The sequence below is a fragment of the Plectropomus leopardus genome, chromosome 17, assembly GCF_026936395.1.
Source record: "Plectropomus leopardus strain MGB_pleo_1.0 chromosome 17, ASM2693639v1, whole genome shotgun sequence".
Taxonomy (NCBI): domain Eukaryota; kingdom Metazoa; phylum Chordata; class Actinopteri; order Perciformes; family Serranidae; genus Plectropomus; species Plectropomus leopardus.
The window spans coordinates 24,845,048-24,869,460 of NC_142192.1; the positions used below are offsets into that span (position 1 = coordinate 24,845,048).

At 40.2% G+C, this 24,413-nt stretch overlaps 1 long non-coding RNA gene and 1 other non-coding gene across 7 annotated transcripts in view; one reads left to right on the top strand and one right to left on the bottom strand.

Moving 5' to 3' along the window:
- LOC148186667 (uncharacterized) overlaps positions 1–24,413 on the top strand; it is a 140,207-nt gene that overhangs the window by 11,797 nt on the left and 103,997 nt on the right. For 5 of the 6 annotated variants that reach the window (XR_015779509.1, XR_015779506.1, XR_015779505.1 and 2 more), the window contains one exon: positions 1,875–2,024. This is a non-coding gene — a long non-coding RNA (uncharacterized LOC148186667). The remainder of the gene's footprint in view (positions 1–1,874; positions 2,025–24,413) is intronic. The other variant, XR_015779510.1, reaches the window with a different exon arrangement.
- On the bottom strand, positions 111–216 carry LOC121958335 (U6 spliceosomal RNA). Its single transcript, XR_006106822.2, has one exon. It is a non-coding gene; the product is annotated as a U6 spliceosomal RNA (small nuclear RNA).

A 24,413-nucleotide genomic window follows, 5' to 3' on the forward strand; every position in this document is an offset into this window, starting at 1 on the left:
TGGTATTAGTACATTTACTTATTTAGGCCTACACTCATGTAAATGATCTTCTTTCAACATTTCTGCATTACACTCAGATCTCCTTGAGTCAAAATTCAAACCTGTCAGTCACATATAAAAAGCACTTCTCTGATCCCAGTCTCTTCCTCCTGCAGGTGTAATGCTAATCATCACTTTATCAATTCAGTTTTTTAATATGTATTGCGGCAGCAGCTCCCCGGAGAAGTGCTTTGCTTTCAAACAAGCCATCTGAAACTAACTTTCCATGCATTTATATTCAGGCGCTGACTTAACCAGGTAGAGATCTACCTGAGATGACTCTGAGTAATTATGTAGTAATTACCCAGCCAGTGGAAGAGGCAATGTATTAAAACCATTATGGGGCTTTGACAGATTCTCTTAATTGATTGATGCACAACAACTAGCTGGTGATTACCACGCTGTGTGCTCACATGAATCATTTCGCGTGAAAATAAAAAATGCTTTCAGCCACACATCACACTCAGAGAGAGCGGGGACTGTGTGGCATGAACATTCCCATGTATGGGAGGCTATTTATGAATCCATAAATGCTAAAATATTATCATTATGATTGTGTTTGTATGTGTGTGCATCTGGGTGTATGTATTCACACAGGTGTCTCTCTGTCAATATGCTGGTCCATTATGTATAATAATCACAAAGGTTCCTGTCAGAACATTTTGTCTCTTCACTTGACTTCACACTGTGACTATTTTATAAAACCCTGCAATTTACTTTGCATTCCTGAAATAGCTTTTGTCTCAGAAGAATGATTGAAGAACAAGTGAGCTAAGAGATGATTACAGAGACGCACCAAGCATAATTAGAAATGATAATTATGTATATAAAACAGGTACGAAGAAATGGATATGGGTTTAGAAAGTTCCCTCTTGCTGATGCTGAGTGTGTCATTTCATTTGTGGAGGAAGAAATTATGATACAAAACAAAACACTTTTTTTTTTTTCGAATGAAAGTCTGACAAAAGTTCATGAACCTGTTTTGAGCCTCTGATGGTGGTGTTGTCTTAGCTCAGTGGTCAGGAACCTTTACAGCTGATGATTAAAGTGTCAGGTCATACTGTGACGTGCTGTTGTTAAAGGACTAGTTCTACATTTTAGAAAACATATTTGTGTGCTTTTTGCCGAGAGTTAGATGGAAATATTTGTATCTTTATCTTTACTTCCCTGTCTGTTTGCTAAATATGAAGACATGCAAGAGAGCTTGGCATAAAGACTCAAAATGGATAGAAACAGCTAGCTTAGCTCTGTTTAAAAAGAAACAAAATCTAGCATCAGATCAACCTTTGTTTCATCCGTACAAAAACAGCATCTGCATTTAGCCCCTCTAAAACACAAAACCTTCCTACTTTTGTTTAATCCATATAAAAATGGCAAGTTAGGGTATGCAGCCAAACCTTTCCCTCATCAATATAGTCAAGCTACTGAATTCAGTGAGATAACTTGTTAGCTAATTCGTCTCTATGCTAATGTCCTGTGGCACAATATGCATACAGTCTGACTGATGATGACTATGATGTAAAAGTTCAAAATGTTTAATATGCTTGAGGCAAGTTCTTAACTTAAAAAAACCCCAAAACAAAACGTTTGAATTGACCTCTGGTTGACAGGCATATGCACACAGAGCTATGTGACAACCAGGTGTAAACGCCAACATAACAAATTCATTGTGATGTGTTTGTAGATAGCTATATGATAAAGCAAAAATCTAATAAATCATTTTAACCGAAATCTGGAAACCCATGAGGATACAGTTAGATACAGTGCCATACAGTAAGAAGCCATATCCTCTCCATTCATGTGCACTTTGTCCTACATATTTGTATATTTCTCAGAAGAAGCGGCTCCTTGGCGCTCAACTGCTTCCAGATGTGGAATGCCAGAGATAATCTGTCGTTTTGGATCTCAATGAGAGCGGGGTGTCTTGCAGAAGCTGGAGGTCCAGATCCGGCTCCCAGATTGTAGACATCCTACACGTACGCAAGGTCAGAAGCAGCAATGCACACACATACACACTCACGCAAGCACATGCACTGATGCCTCAAGCCCCCAAACCCAGGAAAAGAAGTCAAAACTATCAGCTAACTTTAACTCAATTATGGTTTACCAAAAGAAGAACTATGGAGCAATAAGAAAATTACATTATCAAGTGAAATACAAGAGCAGGGAGACATTATGTTGGCTTTAGAAGTGGTTCTTGTTATATATGGGTATGCAACATATCCCTGCTTATATCTATAGATATATTCTGTAGAAAACAAATGAGAGACAAGCCCCAATTTCTGACATAAAATGCGCTTTCCAATTCAATTCCGTAGTGGTTTCATGTTGTTGTCACATACTAACTCACACACACCAAATACAACTTGGCGTTTGTTCCTATCAAGACAAATTACTTCCTCATGTTTTTTTTTTATGGCGAAAAAGTCATACACTCTACAAACACTGTCAAGATGGTAAATAAGTATTCCTTTTTTTCCTCTGTGCTTTTTTATACTTTGATTACTATTTATTCATTCCAGTTTATAGCTTTTGAAGTGGTGTTTCGTTGATGGTTAACAGATGCTCAGGGAGAGACAGAACAGATAGGGAGCTCTGAAAGCTCTGAGAACTGGATGCCATTTAAAAAAAAAAAAAAAAGCGAGAACACTGACTGTTTAAATGTGCATCATCAACAACGCACACATTAGAAACATGTCTCTGTGAGCGATGTGTTTGCCAGCTCTGGTTGCCAACAAAGCAAACATCTACAATGCATTGCAGCGCAGAAGAAGGATTTCTAGATGTTTAATAAGTGCTATTGACGTTGGTTTTGTTTTGATTTTGAGGGGAAATATTCAGTATAGCGTTTCATTACAGCTCCAGGACCTCGAGCTGGCAGGCCTCCCATAGCCAACATAAACACATAGTCCTGCAAGCTGGGTGCCAGGGATCACAGCAACCCGAAATGTATGTGGCAACAGAACAGAGCAGAGACCGGGCACTCGGGCAACTCGTCATCCAATCAGAGTAAAGGTTTCCAGACTGGAAAAAGTGTCTGAAACAATTATCATAGTTTGGAGGGAAAAGCAATTTAGCGGCAAGAATTTAAGAAAAAAAAAAAGCTCCTTCACAAACATAAGCAAGCAGAGAATTAATGTCGTTACTGTACATGTGGGTATTTTTTTCTGGCCGCAAAAACAAAAGATTGGCTTTGTCTGAGAGCCGGTTCATGTTCAAATTTTCCCTGGCACCAGAGCAGTCATTACAATGTTTGGCAGCACCTCACTTTTATGGATGGATTGTAGAGCAAGATCCACATCTATAGAGGGAAATACCAGAATGAGCTGAGCTGGAAACATCCTAAAGTCTGTTAAAAAGACCAAGGCCTGAAAAATACATCTACGGCCTTGGCCAACCTTTTGCCATTTACGTGCGAGGCTGCACAGGACATTGAAGTATGTTTTTGAAAGGTTCTCTTCTGGTATAGGAGGCAACGTGTCAATAAGACACCAGATTGCAAATCATAAAGCATAACAAGCTCACATTTCTCAAAACAGTCTGCTCCTGCTTGAGGGAAAATGGAAGCGTTTTGAGACGGAGAGGGGGCAGAGGGGGGAGAAAAATATTCTGTTGGATGTTGGATTCCAGAGCTCGTGGCTCATTGTTGTCTCTGCAGAAAGCATAGCAAGATTTGGGGCCCCGTTGCAAAGTCACCTCAAAAAGTTGAAAAAAGCCAAATGCCAAATACTCAATAGGAAACTAAGCAGGACTATAGCAGATGTCGTGTGACTTACGGTAAAACTTGCTCCATGTACTTGGAGTACAGTTTACAGAGTAGTTTTTATGTGGCAAATAGCAATGGACTGTTTGCTAAATCATTTTAGTTACTGTTACTGCATCTGCAAAGCCTGCTGATCTCACATGACACATGCAGTTTTTAATAACAGTGGCAGATTTAATGTTAATTATTTAATCAGCTGGTCTGTGATTTTAGACAGAGGCAGGGCGGGCGGCTGTGGATCAGGAGGTAGATCAGATCGGTGGTTTAATCCTCGGCACCTCCAGTCATGTTAAAGTGTCCTTGGGCAAAATACTGAACTCCCATTTTGCTTGAATGAGTGTGAATAACTGAATAGCAGGTGGCGCCTTGTATGACAGCTTTGGCCATTAGTGTTTGAATGTGTGTGTGTATATGAATACATATGACATGTAGTGTAAAACCACTTTGAGTGGTTGGAAGACTAGAAAGGTGCTATACAAAATGTAAACCCATTTCCCAAAAGCAACTTCTCATTTCGAGACACTGTCATTGGCTGATTTTATCAGCTGTAAATGGCGAGCTATTTAAGCTAAAGTTTTGGGTTTTTTTTTAAAAAATTGCTATCTCTGGCTGACATTTTGAGGGCCTGTGTCCACACAGTGTTTTTCGTTGGCAGAGGAGCGGTGGCAGGGTGATGGGGAGTGCTTCATCCCAGCACTTTAAAGCACTACGTGTGGGTTTCATTAACATTGACAACAATGTCTTGATATTTACCTTAGCTAGGTAGCTACCGTAATGCAATTATAACAGAGGGTTGATTAGACAATAAATACAAAGCATACAAAGCGTATTTTGATAAAAGCACAACACTCAGTATCCAGCCGATCTGCTCGCACAAATTGGCTCTTCTGTTTGCGTTGCGATAGTTTGTGACTGACATATCAAACAGTCTGAGAACACAAAACACAAAAAAAAGCTGAAGTGTCCTGTGAAAAAACAGGTGTTTTTTTTTCTCTTGGTGGCCACATTCGCTTTCTCCTCATTGGAAAAGTTGAAAAAAGTCACTTGTGCTCAGCAAGAAATGCTATGTGTGCACCCACCCTATGTTTTAAGCTGTATCATTTTAAAAACCAGTACCCTGTGAAAGTTGTCTTCAAGGTATACAGTGCAGGATTTTCCTGAAAAATAGTTAAGCACAACTTAAGCTGGTGAGCAACAACAGAAACTGTCAATTCCTGCACTGTACACTTTTACACTCCATATACTTGTGCTAAAAGACTGAAGCGTGATGAGGAAAATGGAGAGAAAAAGAGATGTCTTTTTGTTCCTGATCTTCAGCTTTCCTGCCTCCTCCCCTAAAACAGCTATCTTCAGTCATCCCTGTACTCTCATTTTTCTCTTTCCTCGCTCTTGCCTTGCTTCTTTGTTGCTCCCTCAACATGTTTTTTATGCCTTCTTATCGTGTCTAGTCTGATCTCACCTGATCACTCGCCCTCTTCTCTCCTCCCTTGCCTCCTTCCCCTCCTTGCACAGAGATGTGAGGAGCGCTGCCCCGGGTTCTGGCCTTGGAACAAGCGGTTGCCTTGTGAGGCTCTGTTTGCTTTGCGAGGTGTTTTCTCACATAGCAGCGTTTCGCGGCGTTGCCTGGCAGATCACACCTCTGTGTGTGTTTGGGAATACTTGGTATGAAACACTGCAAGCTTGTGAATTCATCCATAGTTTGTGCACGTTCTTAAATGCGTAGACGTAAGCATGCATCTGTGCGTGTTTTGCTGCTCCATGTGCAGCATATGTGTGCGAGCATTTGTTTACAGTACTGAGTTGTGTATGTTTGGAATGAGAGTTACCCCCCGGCGGCGCGAGCCTTAAGCCTTGCTCACCGGGTAACTAATGAACCGAGGCATGCCTGCCTTCCTGTTTTCTTAATCAACAAACATTTAAGGGAAATCAGCAGGTCTTTACAAGGCTTTATTAGAAAGTCTGAGAGGAAAAACACCATCTACCTCAAGTGCTCTCAAATGAATACCGGGAGAAAGTGCTTGGGGAAAATGTGCTGCCAGAGTGATCATATCTCATGCTCTCAAAATTGGCTTTGTGCTAAATCAAGAAAGATTTAAAATTGTTCTTTGCAAGTCCAATGAGTTAAGCTGTAAATGATAAATATATATTTCAAAAAGAGCTACAGTGAATAGATAGGCTGATACTTTTGGAACTGATGGAATAGTTGATAAAGCTGTAAATTAAAATTTGAATACAGAAGTATTAGTGATTTTCCATTGCTTTCTCACTAGTCTCATGTAGCCAGACCCATCTCTGCAGTGCTGTGTCAGCGCTATAGAGACTCCTGGAAGCACACTTTATCATGCAGCTGTAGGGGGAAAAATGCTGTGGCTTGTTTGTAATTGTTGAAAGCAATCACAATCGTCATTACCCAGGATGCAGCAAGGCAGCCCTTGCAAGATAGTGTCAGCGGGGAACTTGTTTTGGTGGAACATTTGCATGTGTGTAGGCTAGCCCTATCATTAAAATGGCTTATTCTCTACCAAAGAAAATGCCCCCCAAAAAGGTAAAGGACAATTGTTGACTATGTAATTCAGTTTTTACTGATAGAGAAGACAAACATAATTTTAGAATTGGTGCCCTTGAGGTGAAGCCTGGCTATAACTTTAGCTCTGGTGGAGCTCACGGGACTGTTGAAACCACAGATGATTTGCTGGCTGTATGTGGTTCCAGAAGAACATTATTATGACGATATCACAGAAGTTAATGTGAAATGAAATGGATTGGTACATTGTAGAATTTGCAAGTTCATTGTAGATATTTACAATTCACCTAAATAACAAAGCTGCCACTTTCAGCATGTGTGTCGTTATCTCAGAGGTTATTGTTGTTTTCTGTAGCCATTGGCAAGCTCACAGCCATAGTCCACGGTCTACATCTGGTGAGTCAGACTACTTTCTTACAGTCATCACAGTAGGAATTACATCAATTCAGAAAGGTTTGGAGCTGCTGGTTATTATTCTGAGGTACAGTGTGACGCATACTGTTGATGTTGCTATGACCATTAATAGTGTGAAGTAGCAAAAATGTGAGGCTTCTGGTGTTAAAGCACATTTTTTTCAGTTATGTGCCTTTCATTGTGTATAATACACTCACATTAAGGACAAAGAGCTGCGGGTCGAAGACAGGCTTCGGTTTGTTACTGAGCAGCTTCACATAAGCAGCTGGAGGCTGAATGCCTTGCTCAGCAGCGTCTCAGAAGACATTACTAGGCTCAGGTATTTTTCTTATTTTTGTCATACATTCTGAGTTTTGTTTTGTACCTCTTGAAGCATTAGAAATCCACAAAAAGTGAGTCACTCCAAGATTGTGCAGGCTTTTGTAGGGATTGTTTTGGCCTAAAATGTAAAATTTCTGGGGCGCTTGCTGGCTCAGTGGATAGAGCGATGCCCCATATACAGAGGTTTTATCCTTTGGTTTGATTCCGGCCTTGGCCCTTTGCTGCATGTCGCCCCCTCTCGCTCCCCCTTTCACATTCAAGCTGTCCTGTCCATTAAAGGCAATAAAAAGCCCCCAAAAATAATCTTTAAAATGCCAAATTTCTAAGAAAAAATTGGATGCAACCCGCAACATTTTCAGGCATTGTCTTGTAACAAATTTGTGGGAGCATCTGAAAATTGCATAAATAGTTGTTTTTTTTCTTCATATAATTAAAAAAAAAAAAAAAAAAAGCTGGTTTAAGTGAGCATAAAACCTTACTGTTCAGAGTTTATACTGCACCAACGTTACCACTAACAATGCATATTTAATCCAGCTCACCTCGAGTCTTTCACCACTTGCAATAGATGTGATTGCAACAGCCTCTGTCATGGTGATTTGACAGCCTTCTTACAGGTGTTTTGTATGAGGAAAGTGTTTGTCAAGCAATGACTTTTGTTTGTATTCCACCAAAATGTTGCTCATCGTGCAAAACAGTTCGCCCTAACTTTTGTGCAGAGCATCAAGATCTTTAGCAGTCATTTTTGTTGGTAAATGTGAAATGTTCATGTCAAACATGTCTGCATCTTTACAACCACAAGTAAGTGAGTTAGTTGACATTGTGTAGGGGACTGCTATGACGCTACACTGTGAATCAAATTCGCCAAAAAAATGCTGTGATCGGACAGAATTTTCAATGTCATGCAGAATTCACCGGTATACGTTGAATTTGAAATAATCGTTGAGATCACAACATCCTGGAGGGGCATTACTGATTATATTATTACATGATGGACTCATTGGTTTGCTGCAGTGTGTTAGGATTAATAAACTCAAAACTTCAAATCAAAACTTTTTATTCTCAGTCAGTTCAGACACAGGTCATATTTCTTACAGCAAATTATATGACATATTTTGTCCCTGAGCATTTTTTCATTACATGTTTGCTCAGATCCAGCTGCAATATTGATTTTGCCCTTTGTGCCAACCACTGTCTGTGGTGAAGGTCATGCTGCTTATTGATTTTGCATCAAAATGTTGCCACGGGGTATCGGCCAGTGACTCAGATGAAGACATTTATAAACTCTGCTCATTTAAAATTCACTGTTGTGCTGTAAACCTCTAAAATCACCTTTGATGCGGAATCACACAAAGTTTTAATTTCAGGATCATACAAATGTGTGGAACTAGTGTGTTTGCATTCGTGTGTATGTGTGTGTCTGCACTGAGACAGCAGCCATATGAGGCTGTAAAGACACAGCAAAGTTTCGGCCCTCCACAGACATTTTTCATCAGTCTGGGCGAAACGTACCAGAGACCCTGAGTGAGACAGTCCTCGTCAACAAACATATATACTGTATATGTCTCAGCGAGGGAAAAGAATAACACATGACATCACTCCCAAGTCATGACACACAGCCAGGGAGGTCCATCGGACTAAATAGCATTCCTGTATTATGTGTGTGTATCACACCTGCCCTCGACAGCCTGGGCCTCTCCTGAGATGTCTGCCGTGATGCATTCAGATATTTTAGCATTCCCAGACTCAACTCGATCTCAGGACATTTAGCACAAATGACCTGAGGGATGGGATTTCCCCAAGATAATCTCTGAGGCGGTGGTGGAAGGCAGTGGATAAGCATTTGCTGATCTCCACTAACATCAGAAATACCTCAAGTGTCAAAACAATCCACGCTAACAAGGCTGAAATCTCACTTTCTGAAACAGGCACTGTGTCTTTAAATTTAATTATTTTTATGTTAATCTTTTATAATTTTTGCTTCTGAAGAGTTCAAATCACGGTCAATAACCCCTGCATCCAAACCAGTCAGACAATCCCCAAACAGCCGCTCTGATGTTATCACTGTAGCCAGAAAAAAGAAAAAAAGATGAGAACACAGACAAACTCTGATGCAACTTGAATGCAGTGTAGCACCACCATGACCTCTCTCTCCTCTTCCATACCAACAGAGAATGACTGGTTAGAACCAGACAAAGAGGAATTTCAACACTGCGGCCAAAAATCAGAGACCAGAGCAGAGATCACATTGCATGTAGATGTAGTTTTTGAGCTTACACTGATACCAGCCTCACGCTGACTGCAAGGTTTCACACGATTGGCTAACAAGTGCTTATGCAACAGGGAGGACAGAAAACATTGACTGCTCTTGGAAATTTAAGAGACTCCTGCTCAAAGTCTGAGTGCTCTGAGCGCTGTTATTTGTACTGCTTACAGGAAAAAAAGAAGTTTACATGATACTTTAACCTTGTGATTTGTTGAAATTGACTTAACTTTCTCAATCAGAAGTGGTACATTAAAAAAAATATGTCAACATCAATTCCATATACAGACATTATCTGTTGTATTTAAACTTGTTTTACAGCTTCTGATACAATGTTAATTAGTTCAAGTTTTCAAAGGTCGACTCCATCTGCTTTCTTTTCCAGATTTTTAAACGGAAACGCCCACTCAGCCATTAGCAAACAGCAGCGACACAGGTCAGAGGTCTGAAGATAATTATACTAATAATTGAAAGGTTAAGTTTACATTTTTGGAGTGGGGTGTTATGAGGTACTTACGCATTGTCAGTGTAATATTTTCACCACCTTACCTTGCCATCAGACAGCCCTTTCCAACAGGGTTATGACGCTATCGTATCGCCCTTATCAAAGCCACCAGAGTCCTTTGACAAAAACAGGAAACTTGCCTCGCAGAACATAGGATTTTCCTTGATTGTTTACTTTGCTAGTGTTATTGCAGCTTTCAGTTCTTAAATTACTTTGCGTCCACAGCAGTACTTTGCTTAGCTTAAGTGCTAGTTGAGGGTTAAGATCAGTAATACTCAATTTTAGGCAAGAGAGCCAAATCAAGGTCACAACAGGGTGCTGGGTGGCCCGCGGACCATCTGTAAATTACAATAGGATTTTTTTTAATGTTACTGTTAATGTAAATAAGGTGTCAGAGGGCACAAAAAGCATCAAAATGTATCAAAATAGAGCTTTAAAGAAAAAAGATGAATTCCATGGATCCGAGGGAGGTCCAGGCTAAGCCCTGAAAGTCCTCAAATCCTAGAAATTGACCCCTGACTTTGTGTCACTTTGCAAAAGTGGTCCTCACGCAAGGCAAATTCAATTTCACTGGGTTAGAGGGATATAGCTCATTTGGAAGATTGACAACGCATAATTCTCAAATAAAGGCTTTGCTCAGTCACAAAGGGGCATATTAGGTGGACTAGGGGTTTATATGTAGCAGCGTCATCATGCAGGTTAGGTCCTGTGGGATACGTTTTTACAAAGGGCTTGGGTAAACAAGCATGTTAACTAAAAAACCAAGAAATTAAGTCTGTACAATAATAAATTCATTCATAATCATGTTGTGGTGACAGCACTGCCTGGATTATGTTGAGAGATGTGTCTTTGAATGAATGAAACACTACGTTTCTGCACCGTGTGAGCCGATTCCTAGGAGGGTGGTTGGGATGGATGGTGGACATATTAAGTGCAGGACTGTGACACCAGAATCACAGTTTAAAACATCCAGACATGGTTAGGTTTTAGACAACAACAGCACTTTGGTCAAGGTTGGGGAAAAATCATTTCACTTAAATGTAAATAAAAACGTTAATAATAAAAAAAAATAATGCTGCAGTCACTACGAGTGGATCATGCAGTGCGAGATTATCTGTTTTTAGAGAAAACAACTGAAACACAGTGAACATTTTTCTTATTTTTTCAATTCAACATTTTTTTGAACTTTCAAAAACATAAATAGGCAATGTAATTGGCAGCACGTTTTCCTCATATGCTTATTTGCTGTTTCAAATGAGTTACATATGTAATTTCTAAGAGACATGGCACACTACTAGGAAGCTAAAAAGTGTTATAAAACCCTCAAAAAAAGAGAGAAAATAAAAATGACGGACATGCCCTTTAAGTTACAAGCGGAGAGGAGACATAGGCGTCTTGACAGCAACATCCCCGGCAGCCATCTAATTCTGGCTCTGCACCGATCAACACCTAGACGTGACAACCTACAGGTTCATAACAGCACAAGTTCCCATTTTAGAAACTCTTGCCCACTCATTTTCCTTTGCTCTTTTTCCCACACCCTGCACCTCTGTTTTCTGTCTCACACTCTTTCTGTCTGTCCGCTTTCCCCCTCAAGCCTCCCTCTCTCTTTCTTGAACACACATATATACACAGGACTTTTCCTGTACTCAACTCCCCTTCCCAGCAGAGTGATGCAGCTTTGCTTTTATGAGATACCAGAGTTGGGCTTGCGGCAGGATGACTGACTGGCTTGTAGAGAGGACAGAGGAACCATTTTGTGCCCCGCCGCCTCGCTGAATCCCTTTTAAAATATTCATTCATAAACTCCTGGAGCCTTTTACTCCACATCAAACACTAGACCCATAGGAAAAGCACTGAGCTGATGCATCCAGAGAGGAAAACAAAAATACAGGGTAAACAGGACCACGGGTGAAGACCAAAATTAATCTAAATATTTATGCGCTAAATATACTCTGATATATTCATTGTGTTTTTAGGGAAATGATTTGGACCAAAAGTGAGTCAACAGGATTTGAATTTGGGAAAATGTGCAAAAGCTGTGAAAAGTGCTTACTCATTTTGCAGAGCAGCTGTGTTTATCTCTGTGAACATGTCCAAAACAATTAGATGTTTTCTTTCTTTTTTTCACTTTTTAGATGAAATGGCAATAAACGTCTTTAGAGTATATCAAGGTATCAAGAACTAAAACATTACAAACTGTTTTCTTGAAGATAAAACTGATGAGACATCATCATATTCATCACCAAGATTGAGTTAGAAATCTATCACTTACTGTAGTTAATCTGAAGTTCTTAGAAACAACTGATTTCCAAAAATGAATTGCACCATTAAAAGTTAAGAAATGTTTTGAGGTATGAATAATATTAATATTTGAAATAACTTAATCTAAATGTCTAAAGACCAAGAAAGCAGGTGCTGTATAATCAAAAGCAAACTATATGAAGGAAGTCACAGTAGCGTCACAAACAGTAGCAAAACTGCTTATAAGTTTTTTAACTACTTATCCTTTGTAAATGGAATTACTACTTTTATTTCCATTCATATTTTGAGAAATGGGTGTTTGAGTTAGTAGTTTAATGAGTTGCTTGGCATTTAATCAAAGTAAAATGTCAGTCATGACCTTTTTTGCTTTTAACTCATTGGGTAAGGCATTTCCAAGCCAAGAAAAGTTTCCTTTAGCTGTTAGCTTTGAAGTTGGTAGTTACTAAGTTTAAATAGTGACATCTAAATTCTGTCATCGAAAGCAGTTTGTGCGGTGTGACACCTTGTGAGCTTAAGGACGCACTGAAAGCGATAATTGACGTGCGTTATTGGATGTGCGTCGATTGATGCTGCTGTGATGCACTGCAGGCATCAAATTCAAATGCCAACACTACAGAACAGCAGTGTTTTGGGAAAAGGTTTGTATTTATATAAAGACAGGCACCAGTTTGTAGGGGATCAGCCATCTCACTTTTATTGATTATCTTAACTTTATATCGTGTTAATTAACCCTCGAACACCATCAGTGTTCTGACATCAGTTTTCTTGTGCTGCATTTGGATGCCTTCCACTAGCAATTAAACCTCTGAAACCCAAGAAAACTGGTACGATTTGTTTTGGAAACACAGGCAAACGTAACTATTTTTTAGCATCTGACATGTAGCAACGCAACAGTTAAGACCTGTAGCAGCATAGGTTGTTAGTAGTGGTGGTTGTTTTCATACAGCATTGCAGAATTACTGCTGTGTTGTTCATAAAGCTTTGCATGCTTGCCTGTCTGTCTCTCCTCTCATCCTCACTAACTTTGGTTGCTGGGCCCTCATTCAACCTTCCAAAATCGAACCAAGGTCAGAAGAGAGGCGTCAAAGCAATGTGATGTGACTCACAACTCTTTTGGTACATGTTAGGTGTTTTAAAACAAATGGTCGGCCTTTAGAGATGCTCATAGACCGATTTTGTTACCTTTGGACAAAGTTAGGACACTGTCTTTATGCTAAGCTAATGTATGTGGCTACTGGCTCCAGCGACATAAAGACTAGAGTGGTAACAATCTTCTCACCTTACTTACAGGCAAGAAGAGCATTATTAAATTTAGAGAGCTGGTATAACTGGCTCCAGTTTTTTTTGCTTTAGTGGTTAGATGGCATGATGTGTAAATTCCCTCTCAAGCATTTACTTTTTGTTTTTTGCGAGCAGCCATTTAACTTCACTGTAGTAGACTAGAAGTTTAATTAGATGACAAAGTAAAAATATAAAACAAACACCCACTTTCTTTCAAACACAGAATTGCAGTGTTTAATCTTTTTTTCGCACCGTGTCTCCCCACAAATTACTCCTCTTTACAGAGGCTTCTGTGACATCTCGAAAGTCACCTAAACTAACTCTTCGGCTGTGCAAGTACAGAGTGCCTGGGCGGCTGTTGGATCCCTTTACAGAAAATATTCCGATTTCTGTACTGAATGTCACAACTAATAGACCCCTGCATGACGGATTTATGAGCATGGGAGCAGGCCAGGCGCAGAGAAAAGAAAGGAGGAAATGGGGAGGAAATCAGGAGTGATTGTGATTAAAGCTCGGCTCAAGATGAAAGGAAGTAATGCATGAGTGTAGGAGGGAGCTCAGTAGGGGGGCTGGAAACCAAAGTCAGTTTTAAGCAATTAAATGTATGTGTGCAAATAAGTTTTAAATAAGCTGTGCATATGATGGAGACTTGTTTAGAAGTAAATGTTACACTTTGATGTAGTATTTGAGAAGAGAAAAGGGTGGAGGCAGTAAAAACAATGTCGGAGTTTTGGTGGGTTTTTTTTTCATAGTTTTGTGTTCCTGAAAGCACCTTGGCCTATTTTTCATCCACGGCGTCAACACAGTTTGTCACGGCAGGGGCACCAAACATGCAGGCTGCCAAAACATCCCATTCTGGATGGGGTGTTAGATTCCCCCCCTCACCCCTTCTCTTTCCTCCTCCTCCCTCCTGCAGACACCATAAATCACCCTACGTCTCTCCGAGGTTGACCTGCTGATGAACCACTCGCTTTTAAAAAAGTCATTTAAATAGCTAAAGCCAGGGCCACACACACATACGTGCACGCACTTCTGTGAGGTCAGAAGTTTAATATTTAATACCACTGTACTTGTGCAGCTACTTAAATAGAGGCAAATAAAAGTTGAAATCTGGCAACAGCAATGATCTGATGGAAATAAAGTGCTTAGAGGCATGTAGTTCATATTTCAATCAGAAAGTCATTTTCCATGCTTGGTTATGGAGACGATGTCTCATCAAATGCTACTCTATATTCAGTTTTTATGTGATGCATTTGACTGTGAGTGAGTATTGTAGTCTGGTGGGCAGGAGAGATTTGGCAAGTTTAGGTGGGTCAGCATCGGGTCGTAGCGGAGAGAGGATCTGAGATGGAAAGGTAGAAACGACAGTGAGTAAAAGTCATAAAAATAGGCACAGCAAGAGAGAAACAAATATCCAGTGAGAAATAGAGAAGGAATAGAAAACCAGAGGAGTGAGAAAGCAGACAAAAGTGTCCTGGGGCGAGGCCTGCAGGAAATGAAGTCAACACTTTTGGAGAAATGAGAATGGGAAAAGCAGCTGCGGGGCCGCAGTCCTCTGCTCCCCCAGTCTGCAAGGCCTCTGAGGGCCAACTTGACACATACCGCATGCCTAATGAGAAAAACCAGAAAATAACACTGTAGCTGATGACAGACTGTAATTAAATGCTAATTAGAGTTTGATTCTAGCTTTCCTTGTGCCGCGAGTGTTATAAACTGTTGATATAAGCTACAGCAAATCAACAGTGCCAGTGTCAAGGACTGCAAGGTGCTCATTGTGATTGAACTTACTGTGGGAAAGATTTTAAAATAGAGGCTTACAAGAGTTGAAATTTAAAAAAAAAAAAAAAAGATATGCACGCATTGCTGGCCGGGATAATTGGATTATTAGACTTTGTAGCAGTAAATCCTGGCTTAAGAGTTTCCATTAATCACATTCTGAGGTAAACACTTATGCAAATGTCAAATGTTTTCATACTAGATTACAGTAAAGCAGGTTTGCATCCTGTCTCTAGTGTAAAGGATTTTTTGACAACATTTTCTGCCCTTGATTCAAAATGTCCACAATCCAAAGAGGATTAAAAACACTGTTTGTAGCATGAAACAAAAAGACCCGACAAAGAGCAGAAGAATAGAGGGACGGTTAGGGTCTTTTCAGTTGAGGATGAGCCCACACAGATGGTGCTGGGACAGAGGGAGGACTGATTAATGATTAATCTACCTTGGCCACAACAGAGAAGATGCAAACACGGCCCAGGAGGAGAGCCACTTCAAACTCTGTCAGAGAAAGGAGAAACACAGGCAAATATGCCATCATTCAGCGTGCTCACTGGACCTCGTGCACATTGTATCCTTAAGTGATGGACCAGTGAAAGAGAGAGCTATTTAAGGCCATACAGAGACCATGAGAGTGAGCGAGGGGGTGGTGTGTGTGTGTGTGTGTGTGTGTGTGTGTGTGTGTGTGTGTGTGTGTGTGTGTGTGTGTGTATATGTATGTGTATGTGTTTGTGTGTGAGGGACATTGAGAAAAAAATGAGGCTTATGGTAACACAAATAATACAGGAAGAACTACATGTTCTCTGTGTATTCACTTCATTCACTTTTAATTACATTGCATTTCAGTTCAGTCTTACTTTCAAGTGGAAAAATCCCACACAATTATTATTTACTGCTTTAGAGTTCTGTTATTAATGTTCATTTAGCATTGTATTAATCTACAGTAGATGTGTGTCATTTGAGTTGCCCATTCATACCCTCTCACCTCATGATAATTTATTTCCTAAGTGCAGCTATGGTATGGTTGTACAGTGGTGAGTGAAGCAAGTGCCAACCTGGTTATAGACTGTATGGAAATAATGGACATAGCCGCCAAGACTTCACTCATATGTTTGTGGACTCAGTTGTTTTGAAGCCTTGTGTTTGGAATTTTGTTGTCGCCATTTTTTTTGTACCAGGCTGTAAATGTGTTTATTTCTGCTGTAATTTGGGCATTTTAACATGGTTGTCCATGGGGATTGACTCTGTTTTGGAGCCAGCTTCAAGTGGACATTAGAGGAACTGCAGTTTTTGGCTTGAAAGTTGGCTTCACTTTCTAGCCCCACAGGTTGCTGCTTGAGTCTGATTCGTCACTTCATTGTCAGTAGCAGATCAGTTATCGGCCAGATGTGACAGTGACAAGCCACGTTAAATTAAAGCAAAAAACAGTTGACAGAAAATTGATGGGCAGCTATTTTTAAGTTATTTGTTTGTTTTTTTTGAGGGCCACTGAATAAGTGTTTGTATTTGACAAGTTGTGAGACTGTGTTGCAGATTTAATTCAATGTTAACAAAACTTGATAAAGGGGAATAACTGGTGGAAAAACGTGCAATTAGCACCAGTCAAAAGTAACAACACTATTTTAGGTATTGGACTCCATATTCATGCACTCTTACCTCCCTTGTGCTTTACAGTCCTGCAGTGGTTTTTGTAGTAAAGAAGATTTTTTCCATGAGAGATTGCAGTCCAGTAACATCAAGAATCGAGGGTTGTTACATTTGCAAATAATCGAAGAGAAACAATTCCCTATGTTCTTCAAGGAGTGAAAACCTAAGCCTAAAGCAATAAAGGTGAAAGGCTCCTTCTTCAGTTGTAGTATAATGAAGCCACAGTGGATTTTTTTCTTGTTACTGCTTCTGTATCATTCATCTGACAGCAGAGTTGCTACAGCAGAGCTGAGGTGATTACTTCTCGAGGAGATGGACAAATACTGAGAACAGATCATGATGTGGCCCTGCCAGGTGAAGACAGCAATATAATCTGGTGGGAGGGAGAGAAAGACTGAGGAAAGCATGCAGCAGTGGGGATATGAGGGTGTTTTGTGTGTGTTTGGATGTCGGGTGCTTGTGCATTTGTGTGTTTGTGTGGTGGTTATGGTGGTGGCGGAGGGGGGGTGTTCATATAACAGATTAAAATCAAAACAGAGAGACATTCAAAATGAAGCCGAAAGGATCAGACTCCAGCCGGCATTTGTGGTTTGATGGACTGTCAAAACAGTTTTGGTGAGATTACCCACCTGTCACAGGAATGCTGTCGTGGACGTTATACAACACTGATAACATAATAGGATTCCTGTTATGAATTTTAGCTGCGCCCTCAAAAAAAGGAGAGACACTTTTCACTATTATTTAGCTTGCTGTGTGTGTCTTAAGTGCACCTGCCAAACCAAGTTCAGCCCTCAGTGTGCAGCCCTGTCAGGACAAGATGCAGCAGAGCCTCTCACTGCTTACCTGCATGAATCCCAACAAATTGCGGTCTATTTTTGCTGATTTATTACACCTTTCCACCACTTATTAGATCATCACAACTCTCAAAATATTACTGCAGTCTTGTTTTTTTCCCCCCTCTCTCTGTCTCCTTCCCTCTCTCTTCTTCCTCTCCCTTTCCATCTGTTCTCACCGGTGGCTTTTGATCAAACGGAAGAAAAAGCTGCTAAAACCAACACACTCGGTCTGTCAGCCCAGCGTGGAAAATGCCAGACGCCGGCATCTCAACTCTCTATCATGTGAGCGTTGCAAGCGACTGTCAGTCATAATAAATTTACCTCAGAACGGTTAAAGAGACAGATGCAAAAAAAAAAACAGCTCATGTATAAATTGTGAAGTTTTATGGCACTTATAAAAGAGTAAACTGAACTTAGTGATCCATTACATGCCCTATTTAAATGATCTATGGCACATGGCATGTCCTACTCCACTTTTGTGTCTTAAACGGCGCAAAATCTGGCTGCACAAGGGGTAAAGGGGTTTGATTTAGTCCCTCAATTAATCATAGGTGTGTTTGGATGGTAACATGAATTCAAGCAGTCTTTCATGTAAGTACTAGCTTTTTCCATTTGTCAAGAATTTACATGTTCTACCTTTATCACTCCCAATACAACATCAGTATTACAACTCTCCTTTTCCTTAATTTAAAAACAGTATTAAGGTATGAGTGCGTGTGTGAGAGCGTTTGATATACTGTATACAAGTGTATTCAGTTTGAAACTAATGCGTATTGTCTCCCTAAATATATACATTTTTGTTTATACAACTGACCGGTTAGAGGCTATGCTTTATTTACAGCTGATCCATTGATGGAACCACTGAGAACTTAATTTAGGTACCATATGTAGCAACACATGATGTGATCTTGAATCAGCTTCTTTCACTTGCAGTATTTTGGAAGCCATGAAGCACATTGGTCTTCATACAGTCCTCTTCCTCGTCTGCGTCTTATCAGTGGGAGGGCAGGATATTAGTCGTGACACAAAGGTGTGTTTGAGTGGTTGCAGGTCATTTTATCGATGTCAGACATGGAGTGAATGAATAGGGAGGCTGACATAGGCCCTTTTGGATCCCTTGTTTGTGGTGTCGATTGGAGATAGAGGTGTACGGCAGATCTATACAGCAATACCAGGCTGTGTGTGTGTGTGTTTGTAGGAAGTTTCGTTAAACTCAAAAAGCCTCTGAGCTCCAGTGGGGTCTGAGAGATCAGACAAAGGAAACCTATGGGTACCCAGGGGACTCTACTAAAGCCACATTTCAAGCACAAGCACACACAAACACACAAAGTGACAGCTCAAACTCAGACTAGTTGCCCCAAATACACACACACCTGCACCTTGCTGTGCACTGGGTTGTGTAAGGGTGCTGGGAGCAGACATGTTGCGTCTGGAGTTCCTCTTTTTTGTGGCAGGTACACTGTAGCAGACACCCTTCTTTTCAGGGCAGTGAACTGTGACAGCACACACACACACACACACACACAGACAAAATACTGACTTGAACAATATCTTAATCCTCTATCTGAACGCTTAAAAATCCCCTTAATCTTTGCTGGCCAGGCCGACAGCCTATGCAAAGTGTGCCGCTTCACCTAACAAGATTGTGGTTACAAAGTCTGCAGCCAACAAGAACAGGATTTATGGTTTTAGAATCAAACATTCACCTGCAGGTTTTAGAGCAGCTATGATACGTGATTTTTTAATTTAAAAAAAGCCTGACATGAATATTGCACTGTTCAGATATTCGTTCGTTGAGTAGGTATTCGGTTTTTCAGTTTGGGGATTTGGATATTGTTTTTTGTTTTTGTTTGAATAGTTTATTGGATGGGTTAATTGTTTAAAGCAACTTCTTATTTTCATTAAACCAAAATAATATAGGATTTTTGTTCTGCATTGTTACACAGGCACAGAGGATATTTTACAACACTTGAATGTGCACTTAGTGCACAAGCTGAGACAGTCACAGAACTCGTTGTCAGCTTGCATAACTTATGAAACATGCTTATAACTTAAAGTGCCGTGTCTCTCTAATGCCTGAAATTGAACATTGTTGAAATGACCGCAGTGCCACACTCAGACTCGACACATACTCTCTGCAGACCTCATATTAGCGTAATAAAAACACAAAAGCCTATTGTAAGACTTGAGGACAATACCCTCCATGCGGTGAACTCATAAGCCACCCCCTCCCGCTGCAGTAAGCCTACATCCCACTGTGGCATGTGGTGGCAGCACACAGATCAAACTGGAGGTTCTCCGTGTTGAAATTCATAGAATCAGTGTCTCCTTCTCTCTCTGTGCTGCACTAATATAAATACACTTTAATCAAAATAAGACGCATTAAGCTTCCCATTGCGACACACAAAAAAAATCTGATCATAAAAAAGCTGCCTTGTAGTGAGGGGGTAAGTCGATGACTCGTGGGTCTGGGGGATTAGATGAGAGGTTCTCTGCTGCTTCAGAGGGGATTAGAGAGCATATATTACAGGTCAGTGATTAGAAACCGATGATCATGTATGAGACATCTGAGACAGACACTGGGGCCTTTACACTCTCCTTCATAACCCTTTGTGCTGTTCAAAGTTTCACCTTCCTGACAGCACTCACCCCTCTGTGATTTACCTCAGTCACCAAAAACGTACCTCACTGCAAAGTTCAGCTCGTGAAATCCAATCCTGCAAATCTCCCCTCTCCTCTGTTGCACGGGGATTATAGTATGCATGTTAGACACAAATGCAAACAGCCACACATGCACACATGTATGTACACAAGTGTTCACACACAAACACACCTCTTCCATTTCAATCCCCTGTCTCTTTCAGAATATAAGCAGCTTTTACTTATGCAAGATGAATGTTTGCGTCTGATATTCAGATTACCAGCGCTTCTAAATATGCTAACGCCGGTCTATAACGGCCTATTCTTGGTGCTGTTTTCAGCAACCAGCAGCCGACCAACGCCAGGCAGACAGCTCAGAGACAAAACAATCCACTGTTATTAATGAGGACACTTTTCACCTCACTTAAAGAGGTAAATATACCCTCTGAATGTTAAACCATATGGCCTGCTTCACAGAACTCAGATCAGAGAGGATTCAGTTATTCGGTTTGACATCAGGACGGCCCTGAAATAACAACGATCGGACAGATTATAACCACCCGCAAATTGTACTTGACTGTGTCTGGTTAACAAATATCCCGAAGGTATCTGCTAAACTATGTGATTGTTTTAAAAGGGACCATATGAGGATATTAAGCAGACAAACACCTAAATTGTGACTTTTAGGTCCTTTATGCATGGAGCAATTGGTTCTTAGACAAGTTACTGAGGTACATTTTAACATCATGAAGTACGGAGGATAATCATTTATATTTTAGCAATAAGCTACTAGAGGCCATAGTTTAAAGTGACTTTACTACATTAACAAACTGTTAACTAACCATATTTCGATATCAGCAATGAAGCACCCACGTTAATTTATTAGCACATCTATGCAACATAAATTAACATACTCATTATCTTACTGTTGAATTACTTGTCAATCTCGTGCATGTCGGCACAAGATGAAGTCCTTTAGATTCCACCCCATGCATTTGCAGTATAGATTCTGTATGTTTTTTAAATTTAAGCTACACACACACACACACACACACACCTACACACCTGAACCCACGCTACCTCACACACAAACCATCAGTTCTTACATGCACACAGTGTACTCTAACCTGTTGTTCTGTACTGAGCTGACTGTCTACTGTCTCAGGGGACAGTAGCAGCACGCCCCAACATTTGACATTGCGTGAGGCAGTGACTGCACACTTGACTGCATCTGATATTTCTGTTATACCCAGAGACCCCAGTGCCGAGGCTATACAGTTTCACATTCAGGTCTCTTTATTGCCTATCGGATTTCCATGAAACACACGTTCATCACAGAAATATGTCTCTCAATAAAATAGAAGCTATAGAGAGCACTGGCAAAATGACACCGTAGCTGAACTGAAACACAGTAAAAAAGAAAAAGATATTTTACCAGAAGTCAATCTTTACGAAACTGACTGTTGACAGAGGACTTAAAATGCTGACAGAACTCTTCAGAAAGGTGAAAGTTGCAGGGAGGACAAGGTGGTGAATGCATTTTATCCAGAACAAGTCACCTGATCTATTCTGAGGGTTTGCTTCACTGCACAAGTTAGCAGGAAAAAAAGCACAGATCGATTAAGAGTTGTCATACTTGTATTCTCTAAGGCGACTCCAAATGTCTCGCTGTTTGTCAAGGGCAGCGACACATTTAGTTAGCATGTACCCTACTTTTGCTCTGCTGAGTGCTTTGAAGGATAGCAAACTGCTCGGAGCACAATGCTCTCTGAGAATATGTCTTATGGAGAGAGCCATTATGACATGTTTCAGCAAAGATATGAAAGACAGTCTTTGATACATTTGCCAATAAATTGTATTCCACTTATTTTTTGATGATGCTATTAAATTTTATATGCAGACTGCAGCTGTTAGCAGGCAAAATAACAATAAATATAACTAAAAAATATGGTTTTGATTTACTCTTAGTGTTCCTACCTGCAGCTACATACTGAGGCAGAGAACCGACAGTGCAGCTCCAGCCCAGGGTGACATTTTCACAGACACATGTTCGAAGATTATATTAACAGCAGATCCATCTTTTCAGCAGCCCACCGTTCCCACTCGCCCAAGGCCACATGGCTTCTTAACAATGAGAGGCCTATTTCAGTGCAGGGATGGTAATAAAACCGTCATAGTTGTTAAATAGGGCTGGGGTGAGGAAGAATAAATGTTGAGAAAAAAGCTGGTAATGATGATGGTTTTCACTGTTTTTATTATGAGCTCCAATAAGTCCTTGTAAATTGAATCAATTGAATTTGACAGTTGTGGACAATTACGTCAATGAGTGTTCCAGTAAAAATGCTGATGGAAAGATCTGCAGAGAAATGCTATGAGGGCAGTTTGAGTCAGATCAGTGTGGTTCTAGGAGGAGATGATAACAGGTTTGTGTTACTGTGAAGTTGGAGTTTGAAAATGTAGATGGTGTGTGTGTGTGTGTGTGTGTGTGTGTGTGTGCACATATTTTACTGCTATGTGATAAAAAGAAAGGATAAGACCATGGTTTGTACACTTCCTCTTTTAGTTAAGGAATTTTTCTACTTGTTTTGAACTTGCAGTGACCTGCACCCATGTGTTAGATGTGCATTTACAGTGAGTCCTTATACTTAAAAAAATATATTTCTGTCTGTTTCACCTATTTGGTTAAAGCTGCATTAATCAATTTTTTATATCCGCAATAGGATGAATGATAACCTCTCAGCTTTAAGGAATGTTTTAGCTTCTTCCAGTTTATGGTTTTGGCTTTCCTGTTTTTGTTCACTGTTTCAACTCTTGTAATCTAACATGTTCACATGGTCACATGGTGCCACTATGTCGGTGACTTTCCGTGTCTACTTATAATGTTTGCGGTATTCTTCTGCATCAAATGTTTACGCTCCGGGAAGCCGTTACGGTGATGTCAACAAATGCACATGTGGTGGGATGAACCAGCACTGTCCTTCTGTTCACACAACAGCGAGGACTGTCACGATGGATTAGGCAACAAAGTGAAAGATGGTTAGATCTAGGCAAAAGAGTTACATGGTATGGTGTAGAAAAAACACACGCATCCATGCGGGAAGCAAACTCGGGACTCCCACACCAAGTTGTTTGTGGGACATCCCCTCACCTGCTCACCCACCCTGTAAGCACACTCATGCTCCTTATATTACATAGTTACATAGTTTACATAAAGAAGCAATGATAATAGAATTTGAATATAATGTTTAATATGTGCACAATAAACTAAAAAAGGAAAAAATAACAGAATATTAGATTATTAACTTTATTCACTAGGTGGTGTAGATAGAAATGAATCTTTTTTTGTTTGTTTGTTTTTCGCCAGAACCCTGCTGCCTTGAAAGTCTGCAAATATAGTACACAAGTTAAACTTAATTTATATAGCACCTTTCAAAACCTAGGTTACAAAGTGCTGTGCAAAAAGAAACAACAATACATCATAATCGGAGAAGCAATAAGCAGTATCAAAACTCAAAATAGAATACATGAATCACACATAAAAGCACTTAGAAAACAGATAACTCTGAAAGGCCTCATACTGTTTAAAATAATATGACGGGGCTGAATGATACATCACACAGCCACAGTCCACATAAATAGCACTTTTCTTGCTCTCTCAAGATCAAATAGAACCACAATCCTCTCATTGCAAGTGATTAGTAATAAATATTATTACCAACAGCTGGTACCAACACAGAGTCAAACATGATGTCATAGAGGTCAGAGTTCAAACTGGCTGGAGCCGAGGAGCCACCCGCAGCCTGGGTCATCATTAGTCACAGCACAGGAAGAACCAATTGACATTACTGAGTCATTATTAGTCTTTAAAGACGGGGTTATTTGAGGATAAATTGGTTAAAAGCACAATCGTCATCGCAGTGATTTGTTATGATGACAGATCAGTCAACCACACGATGATGTCATCCCTCTGGTGTTGGCTAAGAAAAATCCATGAAAAATGTGATGCTAAGGCTATTTTTAAGAGTGAAACATTTTTGCCTCATAAAAGTTTCAGGATGTTGCCACTAACAGCTTTTGTAGTCAGGCCCAACTTCCGTGTTGCAATGATTTGTAAGTTATTTTGGGGCATTATGGTTAAAAATACC